We start from the raw sequence: 12,741 nt of genomic DNA on the forward strand, positions 1-12,741 counted from the left end.
TTTTGAATGAATTAAGTCATAAAAAATTAGTTGAATTAACCTGGTTTTTTTTTTTATTAATGTAATGCAGGTGTCCGGGTTAGCTTGCACATACCTTAACTAATCCCACCATGTAAGTTTTTAGTAGCCATCATATGAGTAACCACATGATTCGAACTGGAGAACACAGAGGAAACAAACCTTTTAATTCCAAGTTCTTACCATTGAATCACCTTTTAAATGGTTGAATTAACTAGGTTTAACAGATTTAATTGTATTAGTGTTAGTTGTGATTTAACTTAAATGTCGAGTCGATTGGGTTGTAAGTCGTGATTTTCTATATTTACCTACCAAATTTAAAAGATATGGATAGTTAAACGTTGACATCAATATGTATAATTCTACTATTAAAATATTAGTTAAACGTTCACATCAATATTAAACGTCAGGATTACCCAATTAATTGAAGGGTCATCAAAATATTATAGGTCCTCTATAAGAGCAATCATGATGAAGCCAAAATAGCAACAAAACAGGCAAAATGGTTTTTCCAAGTTTTTCTTGTCTTTCGAAGCTTGTACGTCTGCTTCTACTTCCAACATTGATAGTTTCACTACCAATTCAGGATAATTTTCTGCACTGTCTGTCAAGGAATCCTGAATTTTCCTTCCCTTTCTCCTCTCTGTTGTACTCTCCAAAAAATTCTTCATTCACTAGTGTCTTACAGTCTTCGGCGCAAAATCTGAGGTTCACATTGCCATCAATACCGAAGCCTGAATTTATTTTCACACCTTTGCAAGAATCCCATATCCAAGGTGCGGTTATTTGTTCAAGACAGCTTGGAATTCACCTTAGAGTGCGTAGTGGAGGCCATGATTATGAGGGAGTCTCTTATGTCTCTGAAATTGAGACGCCTTATATTGTTGTAGACCTTGCCAAGCTTCGTTCCATTACTGTTGATATTGATGATAACAGTGCTTGGGCTCAGGCAGGTGCCACAAATGGTGAACTTTACTACAGGATTTCAGAGAAAAGCAATTCCCATGGATTTCCAGCTGGGATCTGCACGAGTTTAGGCATTGGTGGGCACATTACCGGCGGTGGATATGGTTCATTGCTACGAAAATATGGCCTTTGCTGCAGACAATGTCATCGATGCTCGCATAATTGATGCTTACGGAAGAGTTCTCGATCGAGATGCGATGGGAGAAGATCTGTTTTGGGCCATTAGAGGAGGTGGAGGAGGTAGTTTTGGGATAATTACTTCTTGGAAAGTAAGATTGGTTCCTGTACCACCAATTGTGACAGTTTTTCTGGTCCCTAGGACTTTAGAACAAGGTGCTATGAAGCTCCTAATTAAATGGCAACAAATTGCTGACAAACTTGATGAAGATCTCTTCCTCAGAGCCATCATCAGATTGGCAAATACGTCTGACACCGGTAAGAAAACTGTATCAGTTTCGTTTAATGCCTTGTTTCTTGGTGATGCCAGCAGACTCCTCCAGGTAATGCAAAAAAGCTTCCCTGAATTGGGTTTGATACGACAAGATTGTACTGAAACAAGCTGGATTAAATCCGTGCCAAGTCTGGCTTTCTTCCCCAACAATACAGCTCCTGAAATTTTACTTCGAAGAACTAATTCGGTCTTGAACTACTTCAAATCTAAGTCGGACTATGTTAAGGAACCCATACCTGAAACAGCCCTTGAAGGGTTATGGAAACTGTTGCTCGAAGAAAATTCTCCAGGCGTATTGTGGACTCCTTATGGTGGAAAGATGAGCACAATTCCAGAATCCGAGACACCTTTTCCTCATAGAAAGGGTAACCTGTTCATGATCCAGTACTTGGCCAACTGGAATGATGCTAAAGAAGATGCAGCAAAACATATAGATTGGAGTAGGAGAGTTTACAATTACATGACACCTCATGTGTCTCCAAGGACTGCATATGTCAATTACAGGGATTTTGATTTGGGGATGAACAAGAAGAGTAGCACAAGCTTCGCAGAAGCAAGTGCTTGGGGTTTCAAGTACTTCAAGGGCAACTTTAAAAGATTGGTAAAAGTGAAAACCAAAGTTGATCCTGAAAACTTCTTTAGACATGAACAGAGTATCCCACCCTTAACATTTTCCAAAAGGAATTGAAGTGGAATCCATGGCAAGAGATAGGCTGGTGTCCTGGTTGGTGTTAAATAATATTTATGTAGTCTTATTTACTAAGGGTAGAATAGTACTTTCAGTTTAACCTATATATACTTTATTTGTATTTAGGTTAAGACTATGCATTCATAATAAACAGATTATTCAGAATTGTAGCTTTCTTTTTGTGTTTGATCTCAATAAGTTTAACATGGTATCAGAGCTAGTTTTATGAAACGAAGCTTAATCCCAAATACAGCTTCTGCAATTATTAGGTATTTCGACAGTTTTTACAATTATTTTGGTATTTCGACAGTTTCTGCAATTATTTTGGTATTTCGTCTTCCCTTCAGCTTCTGCAATTTGGTATTTGCGTTCAGTTTTTGCAAATTTATTTTGTGTTTTGGAGTAATCGTATAATTTCAAGAAGATATTTGTTTAGTTTTCTGCAATCTCTATTCAGTTTCTGCAAATTGGTATTTAGTTTCCGTTGCTTTTGCATTCTGGTTCTTTGTGACTGTTGATTATGGCTACTGAAAGAGATGATTCGCTTCAGTCTGTGAGTGTGAGGTTGGATGGGAAGAACTATTCGTATTGGAGTTATGTAATGCGAAATTTCCTTAAGGGTAAGAAGATGTGGGGGTATGTTAGTGGAACTTATATAATACCTAAGAATATTGAAGAGGGGGATGCTGTTTTAATAGATACATGGGAAGCAAATAATGCAAAAATTATTACTTGGATCAACAATTCTGTTGAGCATTCGATAGGTATGCAGTTGGTGAAGTATGAGACAACAAAAGAGGTTTGGGATCATCTGCAAAGGTTATTCACACAATCAAATTTTGCAAAACAGTATCAATTAGAGAATGACATACGAGCTCTTTATCAAAAGAATATGAGTATTCAAGAGTTTTATTCTGCTATGACAGATCTTTGGGATCAATTAGCTCTTACAGAATCGGCAGAATTAAAGGCATGTGGTGCCTATATTGAGCATAGAGAGTAGCAGCGATTGGTATAGTTTTTAACAGCATTTCACAGTCATTTTGAAGGACTTAGAGGTTCAATTATGCATCATTCTCCACTGCCTTGTGTTGACTCTATTGTTAGTGAGTTATTGGATGAAGAAATACGTCTTCAGTCTTATTCTGAAAAGGGAATTCTTTATGCTTCAAATCCTTCAGTATTAGCAGTGCCTTCTAAGCCATTCTCTAATCATCAGAATAAGCCTTACACAAGGGTTGGCTTTAATGAGTGCAGTTTCTGTAAGCAGAAAGGTCATTGGAAAGCTTAGTGTCCTAAGTTGAAACAGCAGAATCAAACTTGGAAGTCTGGCAATCAGTCACAATCTAATGCTCATAGACCACCTCAGGGCTATAAACCACCACACCACAATACTACAGCAATAGCTTCCTCAAGCTCTAGTACCGATCCTAATATTCTGGCTGAGCAATTTTAGAAGTTTCTCTCCTTGCAACTGCAAGCAATGTTCGCTTCTTCTTCCATAGGTCAGTTGCCTCATAGTTCCTCAGGTATGTCACACTCTAAATGGGTCTTGGATTCTGGTGCTTCTCATCATATGTCTCCAGATTCCTCATCTTTTACTTCTGTGTCCCCTTTGTCCTCCATTCCTGTTATGACTGCTGATGGCACTCCTATGCCCTTAGCAGGTGTTGGTTCTGTTATCACACCTCACTTGTCTCTCCCTAATGTTTATCTTATTCCAAAACTCAAATTAAATCTTGCGTCTGTTGGTTAAATATGTGATTCTGGTGATTGTTTAGTCATGTTTTCTGGTTCGTTTTGTTGTATACAGGATCTGCAGTCTCAGAAGCTGATTGGGACAAGCCGTAGAGAGAATGGACTATATATTTTGGATGAGTTAAAAGTGCTAGTTGTTGCTGCTGCCGCTGCTACTACTACCGTTGATTTGTTTTCCTTTCGTTTGAGTCTTTCATCTTCTAGTTTTTATTTATAGCATTCCCGTCTAGGTCATGTTTCATGTTCTCGTTTGAGATTTTGGGCATCCACAGGAGCTTTAGGAAATTTGAAAACTTGTGACATTTCTGATTGTAGTGGATGTAAATTGGCAAAATTTTCCGCCTTACCTTTTAATCAAAGTATTTCTGTTTCTTCTTCACCATTTGATTTGATTCATTCTGATGTATGGGGACCTTCTCCTGTTGCCACAAAAGGAGGGTCTCGATATTATGTCTCTTTTATTGATGATCATACTCGTTATTGTTGGGTTTATTTAATGAAACATCGTTCTGAATTCTTTGAGATATATGCAGCTTTTCGAGCTCTTATCAAAACTCAATATTCTGCTGTGATTAAATGTTTTAGGTGTGATTTGGGTGGGGAATACACCTCTAATAAATTTTTTCAATTGCTTGCCTTAGATGGAACCATCCACCAAACTTCTTGTACAGATACTCTTGAGCAAAATGGTGTTGCTGAAAGAAAACATAGGCACATTGTTGAAACTGCTCGTTCTCTCTTGTTGTCTGCCTTTGTTCCTAGTGAGTTTTGGGGAGAAGTTGTTCTTACTGCTGTAAGTTTAATTAATACAATTCCATCTTCTCATAGTTCGAGTCTATCTCCTTTTGAAAAGTTATATGGGTATGTTCCTGATTATTCCTCATTTAGAGTCTTTGGTTGTACTTGTTTCGTTCTTCGTCTTCATGTCGAACAAAGTAAGTTATCCTCTTGATCCGCTATTTTTGTTTTTCTAGGCTATGGTGAAGGTAAAAAGGGTTATTGTTTTTTTGATCCAATAACTCAGAAACTTTATGTGTCTCGTCATGTTGTCTTCCTTGAGCATATACCTTTTTTTTTATTCCATTCACTACTCATAACCTGACTAAATCTGATGTTACTAGTATAGATCCATTTTCTGAGGATTCTGATAATGATATCTCTCCCCATGTTCGATCAATTGGTACTCATAACTCTGCAGGTACTGGTACTTTACTCTCTGGCACACCTGAAGCTCCATTCTCATCTACAGCCCCTCAAGCTTCATCTGAGATTGTGGATCCACCTCCACGTCAGTCCATCAGTATTCGTAAGTCTACAAAACTACCAGATTTTTGCTTATTCTTGTTATTCTTCATCATTTACTTCCTTTTTAGCTTCTATTCATTGTCTCTTTGAGCCCTCTTCCTATAAAGAGGCAATTTTTGATCCGCTTTGGCAGCAAGCTATAGATGAGGAACTTTCTGCTTTGCATAAGACAAATACTTGGGATCTGGTTCCTCTACCTCCTGGTAAGAGTGTTGTTGGTTGTCGTTGGGTGTATAAGATCAAGACTAATTCTGATGGGTCTTATTGAGCGATACAAAGCTAGGTTGGTTGCAAAAGGATACTCTCAACAGTATGGTATGGACTATGAGGAGATATTTGCCCCGGTTGCAAAAATGACTACTATTCGTACTCTTATTGTTGTAGCTTCGATTTGTCAATGGCATATTTCTCAGCTTGATGTTAAAAATGCCTTTTTGAATGAAGATCTTCAAGAAGAAGTTTATATGGCACCCCCTCCTGGTATTTCACATGACTCTGGATATGTTTGTAAGCTTAAGAAAGCATTATATGGTCTCAAACAAGCACCCCGTGCTTGGTTTCAGAAATTCTCTATTGTGATCTCGTCTCTTGGCTTTGTTTCTAGCAGTCATGATTATGCTCTTTTTATCAAGTGCACTAATGCAGGTTGTATCATTCTGTCCTTATATGTTGATGACATGATTATTACTGGGTGATGACATTGATGGTATTTCAATTTTGAAACAGAGTTGGCTAGACGGTTTGAAATGAAGGATTTGGGTCATCTTTGATATTTCCTGGGTATTAGGTAGCATATTCACCTAGAGGTTACCTTCTTTCTCAGTCGAAATATGTTGCAGATATTCTTGAGCGGGCTAGACTTACTGATAACAAGACTGTTGATACTCCTATTGAGGTTAATGCAAGGTACTCTTCTTCTGATGGTTTACCTTTGATAGATCATACTTTATACCGCACTATTGTTGGGAGTTTGGTATATCTCACCATTACTCGTCCAGATATTGTATATGTTGTTCATGTTGTTAGTCAGTTTGTTGCTTCTCCTACTACTGTTCACTGGGCAGCTGTTCTTCGTATTTTGCGATATCTTCGGGGTACAGTTTTTCAGAGTCTTTTACTCTCATCCACCTCTTCCTTGGAGTTGCGTGCATACTCTGATGTTGATCATGGTAGTGATCCCACAAATCGCAAGTCTGTTACCGGGTTTTGTATCTGTTTAGGTGGTTCTCTTATTTCTTGGAAGAGCAAGAAACAATCTATTGTTTCTCAATCATCCACCGAAGCAGAATATCGTGCCATGGCATCTACCACCAAAGAGATTGTTTGGTTACGTTGGTTACTTGCTGATATGGGAGTTTCCTTTTCTCATCCTACTCCTATGTATTGTGACAACCAGAGTTTTATTCAGATTGCTCACAACTCGGTTTTTCATGAGCGAACTAAGCACATTGAGATCGATTGTCATCTTACTTGTCATCATCTCAAGCATGAACACCATTACTTTTGTCTTTTGTTCCTTCTTCCTTGCAGATTGCAGATTTCTTTACCAAGGCGCATTCCATCTCTCGTTTTTGTTTTCTGTTGGCAAACTCTCGATGCTTGTAGCTGCCGCATCGTGAGTTTGAGGGGAGATGTTAAATAATATTTATGTAGTTTTATTTATTAAGGGTAGAATAGTACTTTCAGTTTAACCTATATATACTTTATTTGTATTTAGGTTAAGACTATGCATTCATAATAAACAGATTATTCAGAATTATAGCCTTCTTTTTGTGTTTGATCTCAATAAGTTTAACAGTTGGGACATCATGTCAACGTGTATTAATATGACAAGTTACTTCCATTTGTTGTAGTAGTTAAGTTTGCCAAGTGCTAAACAAGAATAACCAGAAACTACATAGAGGTGCATATTTATGCTCTTCTGCTTGGCTTAATTTCTACTGTAAAAAGTTGATGTAATGGCGATCCCCATGCTGCAAATCACAAATCTGATATCCTTTATGAAGTTTTGATCTCTTACATAGGGTATTGTACCCTTGGTCTTGTTTAAACTTTGACATTGAATAGGATGGGGATGAATAAATCCCCATAGTAAAGATGGATACTGCTTGTCCTTGATACTCTTGACAGTACAAAATCTATAGTATTGAAAGGAAATTGAACCTGTAATAGATCCTTCTCTGTGTATTGTGCGCTTGTGCCAAAGAAGAAGAATTAAGAAGGCATTGTAGACATTTTCCTTGTTACACAAACAAGAATTGGTTGTTATTCTCAGACTATGATTGTCAGCAAATATCTCCAGTGACTCAAAAACCTAAAATTAGATTACAAGATTTCATAGATATGCATATGATTATATCATGGTTTTTTCTTGAATGACAATCCTTTAGCTCCAAATGGTCAGTGAATTCTTTCTTAGTGATGCCAGCAGGTTCCTCCCTGAAAAGGAAAGGGTGAGATTTAGGGACGGAGAAGACCTTTCAGTATTATGTCGTCCAAGACTTGTAAATCATCCAAACTGAATTTTAAACAAAAATCTAATGAAAATTAAACACTACTGGAATTTGTATATTTACTGGCGAAATTGTTTATCCATATTTATACTTACAGTTCATCAGCATAAAATTTTACCAATAGGTTATATAGACAGAAATAATCTGTTGGAAAAACTATCATTAGTGATTTGTGATATGTTTGTGAGTTTATCGATAATAATTTTATTACCAATGTATTTATTAATGGAAAAAAGCACACCGATTTTTTTTTTCTCACTTAATGTTGTTGGTATTTCCATAGATGAATAAAAAATATCACTAATAGAAAAACCATATGTCATTCTATCGGTGATTTTTTTTTATTTGTTGGTATTTCTTTCGATGAATTTGACATATAGCTACCAAACATATTGTTTGTTATGTCATTGGTGAGAAAACAATGACAATAACATTAACAATAATTCTTTTCTAAGTATTTGAAATATACCAACGAACTTAGGCTATTGATAACCCCATTAGTAATAATTTAAAAAACTTTATTAAATAGGAATGGAAAATCAGTGGCATTTGTAGTAATTATTCTTCAACTCTTTGAAATATACTAAATAGAAATTTTTCATTGATAAACCTGTTAGTAATAATTTAAAAATATATTTTTTTAAAAAAAATCCATAAAGAAAAAAATAGAGAATAATTAAATTAAATTAAATTAATATAAAAATCAAATATTTATTACAAATTTAAACATTTATAAATTCAAATACAATTAATCTATAATAGAGGCACTATAGGAGGAGGAGGAGACATGTCATTATCGGGATTGTGGGGCACATAAGAGAGAGCAGTACATGTTACCACCCATTTGTGATCTCATCTCCATACTAATCGGTGGAGTTTGGTCATCTAAACACCGAGTTATTTATAATCAACAACAAGATGGGTCTTGAAGCTTGAACTTGCTGGTCTAAAATCACCTCGAACTCCAGAGTTTAAGTTCTCATATTCAATTACAAGCACCCAATAGTTGGAACATTGTGGGTCGTCCATAAAGTCCTTAGTTGTAGTATTAGAAAAACCATACACTCATTTTTTATCGAGTTCACTATACGATCTTGCCTCCAATCACAAATCCAGATTGAGATCTGGATGGATCAAAGGACCTATCTTCTCATTCAACCAGGTGTTATATGTATCCTGGAAAATTCAACCAAATGTTATATGTATCCTGAAAAAAGTCATCAAATTATAAAAAATAATAACTTAAGAAAAAAATAGTTGAAAACAATATACCATAAAGTGCTAAGCTCATCTATCTACAAGTTGTTGAACCCTTTTTGGTGGTCATTAATTCGCATATGCATTTCCACAAAAAACTTAATCGGGCTTGGTTTGCATCTAAGAACCATAACCTGCAAGAGAAAGTTCTTGTTAGTTAAATATATTTATAACAAAAATAAAAAGAATGGATGTAATTACAAAAGAATCTTATCATTTGTTTCGCATGCGAAACGAATAGAAAGAAGTCGACTGTGTGCGTGATAACGAAACTGTGAACTCGTCGATTTTGGTTCTTTGCTCCAGAGTGTGATCGTTGCACAAAAATGTTCAAACATCATATGCCGTATATATTTTGCCTACATGGCCTCCAAGACGTACGATTGTTTGAAATCCTTCAAAACTACCACCTCTTTCTAGCATGAAAGCTCTTTTTTTTTTTTTTTTTTTTTTGCATATGTACGTTGTATCAAAAATCACGTAAACCTATACAGTGCAAATTAATTATTATTACTAAATGAATAATAAAATTAAATAAAAGGATTATTTGTTTTTTTTATCTTGATTTCATTTAGAAATATATTACAGAATTATTATGCAAAAATAAAAGTAATTTTTATTTATAAATATATCAAGATAATATTTTTTTATTTTTAAAATTAATTTTTTAATATAAATATTTTAAAATAATCTAAAAATATATAAAAAATAAAATTTTTAAAAAATTAAAATTTTAAAAAATCAAGATTTCAAATTTTCAATAGCTTTCCAGACACTTCCTTTACTTAATGCAAATTATTAAATCGTGTGAGCGGAAAATATTACGGAATTATTCCCTGTACATCAAAGACAAAATCACTGGTTTATTTTGTTACGAAAAACTTCTCGACATTCTCAGCCTTCTCTCATTCTAAAAAGAAAGACCGTGACCAATCTTTCTCATCTCTTCTCTTCATTGTGGCTGTCTCTTTCTCTTTTGTTGTGCTGGCTATGCGAGGAAGACCATGGGGTTTCGGGTTTTGATTTTTTTTTGGAGGCTCTCTGTCCTTAGTCGCCTCCTTTGCTCCTGTGCTGGTATTTTTTCGAAGAGTGAAGGATGGAAGCTTTTGTGTTTGGTCTAGGATGTGCTGTTGTGTGAATCCTTTAGTTGAATGAGAGGCTGGTAGTGCTGAAATATAGTATCAGTGATTGATGGCTGGCTGTTGAGGGAGATGATTGCTGTGAGGTGTTGTGGTTATGGTTATGGTTAATCTGGACAGTGGGACTGGAATGGCAATGGCAATGGTCTCTGTGTGGGAAATAAGAGGAATGGAACTGGGTAGTCATGGCGTTTGAAGGAAAATGGATCGTGAAGGCTCTGTGCATGGTCAATCCTTTTAGGTGAATGAGAGCCCCCTCTGGTTGTCTCTTGTTCATGCTTTTTTGAAGGAGAGAATGGAGCTGAAAAGTTTGGGATTTGATGCAGGAAATTCTGTGATTTTGCAGGAATTCCATAGCTGATTTCCTGGAATTGGGAGATTGGTATCTGGACTTAATTGCTTAGGACTGCAATCCGAAATCTGAAATTAATTGCTGGGTTTTGGGGTTTAAATTGCTCAAGAATCTGGCTATAGTTGGGTGATTACAATCTCTGGAATTAAAAACTGAATAAATTAATCCAATTGGACATATATGATTGAAATCTATGAATCAATTTGGACTAAATTGAATTAAATGGATTGAAATGGACTGGAGTAAGAATACAGGCAGACATTCCTTGTCATTACAATCCTTGGATTTTGAATGTTTCCAATTTCATTCAACTTATCCTAAATCACCTTTTTCTTTTTTATTATACCCCTAATTATACAATTTAATCAATCTAACTCTCAATTCTGATTTTTCTTCTTCAATTAAAATCTTCATTAATTTTTAATTTTACTATTTGTTTCAAAATCATTATTGAACTTCAAGTTTCTTTCACTCTTAACAAAATTAAATCAAATCAAGCTCTTTAAATTCTTTAATTTACTCTTTACTTCAAACTTCAATTATTATAAAAAAATTCTCAAAACTTTCATTCTCACAAACTCAATTATCAATCTAATTTCAAACCACGGCTTTTACTTTTCGAGATGAATGTTTGCTAGGAACTACGTTAAAAATAAAAAGTGATTTGAAATATTAGCTCATATATATATATAAATTGTTTTTAGTTTAATACATATTATTGTCAAAACAAAAAATAGCTTTATTATATATTTTCTTCATTCAAGTGATTTGAAATATATTAAATGAGAAAAAAAAAAAAAAAGAATCATGAGTTTATGAAAAAAAGAAAAGGTTTCAAAGCATACCATAGATGGTCTTCAATGTCGGCTACTAAAAGAAAAGTAAAATATTGCAATAGGCATAAACTCAATGTTATAGTGGACCTGAGCCGCCAAGTGCGGTGGTTTCTTTCTCTGGGCCAGGCTTTTGTATTCTTGGAGGGTTTTGTAATTTCTTGCAGGCTAGCAATCTTTGACCCTTCAGAAATCCTCAACCGCGAAGTATTTCTACATTAGTTTGCTCTCAATTATCAGTCATTTCAAGATTTCAAAGTTTTTTATAGGAAAACTAAGGATGGAGATTTTGAGAAAGTTTTTTCTAAGGAAAACTGATGGAGCTCCAGATAATAATGTAGATAACAATCCCTTACTTATTATAGAATTAATAACACTATAAAAAAATAAAATAACTACAATAATATAAAAAAAATAATATAAATTATATCTTGAATTTTACCTAACAGCTTAAGATATATATTGGGTTTGAGATGATTCTTTATCCATTGTATAAGAGCTTTGATGACAAAAGTAGTCACGAGTTCAAATCTTATTTATCGTCATTTAATTTTTAAAAAATTAAGTAAAAAAATTATGTGAGTCTGCGCAAGTTTCAAGCTTAAAAAATTTTCATTTAAAGGGGGTGTGTTAGAGAATAATTGTAACAAACAATTAAAAAATATAATATATTCAGCCCACAAAATTACATGATAAATATTCTTTCACATAAAAAGAAAAACTCAGCTAAAAACCATCTCCATGAAGGGATTTCATACAAGGGTGGGTCCAAATTGCAATGCTGAAATGGACTTTCAATTCAATGATACTTCTGACAATAGGTCAAATTCTCTTAATTATAACTTGAAGAAACCCAGTTTTGAAAGAAGAAAAAAAAAGTCGTAGAATAAGTGTTACAAAACATAACTAAGTGATGACTTTTAATTAATACCAACCAAATAATATATGTGTGAATGGCAATCAATTAAGAATTGTAGTTTTTTAAATTTCTTGATTGGCTGCGAGCAAGGACTAAAGTATGTAAACGAATAATGTTCTCCTACCAGCGAGATTTTCAATAGTTGCAGAAGCAGGTTGTTTCAGAATCTCAAAGGGTTGGAGCCAGTATGAACTCTAATAGCGCAACACATGTAGCTCCAAGCACTAAGAAATGGTTAAGATCATGTGAATGGAGTAATGTAATGAGAAACCAAATGGTGACCAGAACAAGTTTCCGTCTAGTTTCTGAAGAACCCTTTCGCAGAAAAGTCAGGTAAAATATTTATCAAAGCAGGAATTTCACATGGGAAGAGCATGGATGACCAATATCTAGCCCCAAGTTGCCTGTTGGTTGTTGAAGATATAATAAAAATCAATACAATAAGGCTTACATTTAATCCCTGAATGATGTGACTCATACTCATCAAGACTACTATATAAGTAATCTTGGGGCTTCGGGTTTTGATACACAAGCCCGGGAGA

General features: G+C 34.8%; 1 pseudogene; it reads left to right on the forward strand.

Moving 5' to 3' along the window:
* Positions 1-507: 507 nt before the first annotated feature.
* LOC118040818 (monolignol oxidoreductase AtBBE-like 13) lies at positions 508-2,299 on the forward strand (annotated as a pseudogene).
* The last annotated feature ends 10,442 nt before the right edge of the window (positions 2,300-12,741 follow it).

The sequence above is a fragment of the Populus alba genome, chromosome 11 (genome assembly GCF_005239225.2).
Source record: "Populus alba chromosome 11, ASM523922v2, whole genome shotgun sequence".
Lineage (NCBI taxonomy): Eukaryota > Viridiplantae > Streptophyta > Magnoliopsida > Malpighiales > Salicaceae > Populus > Populus alba.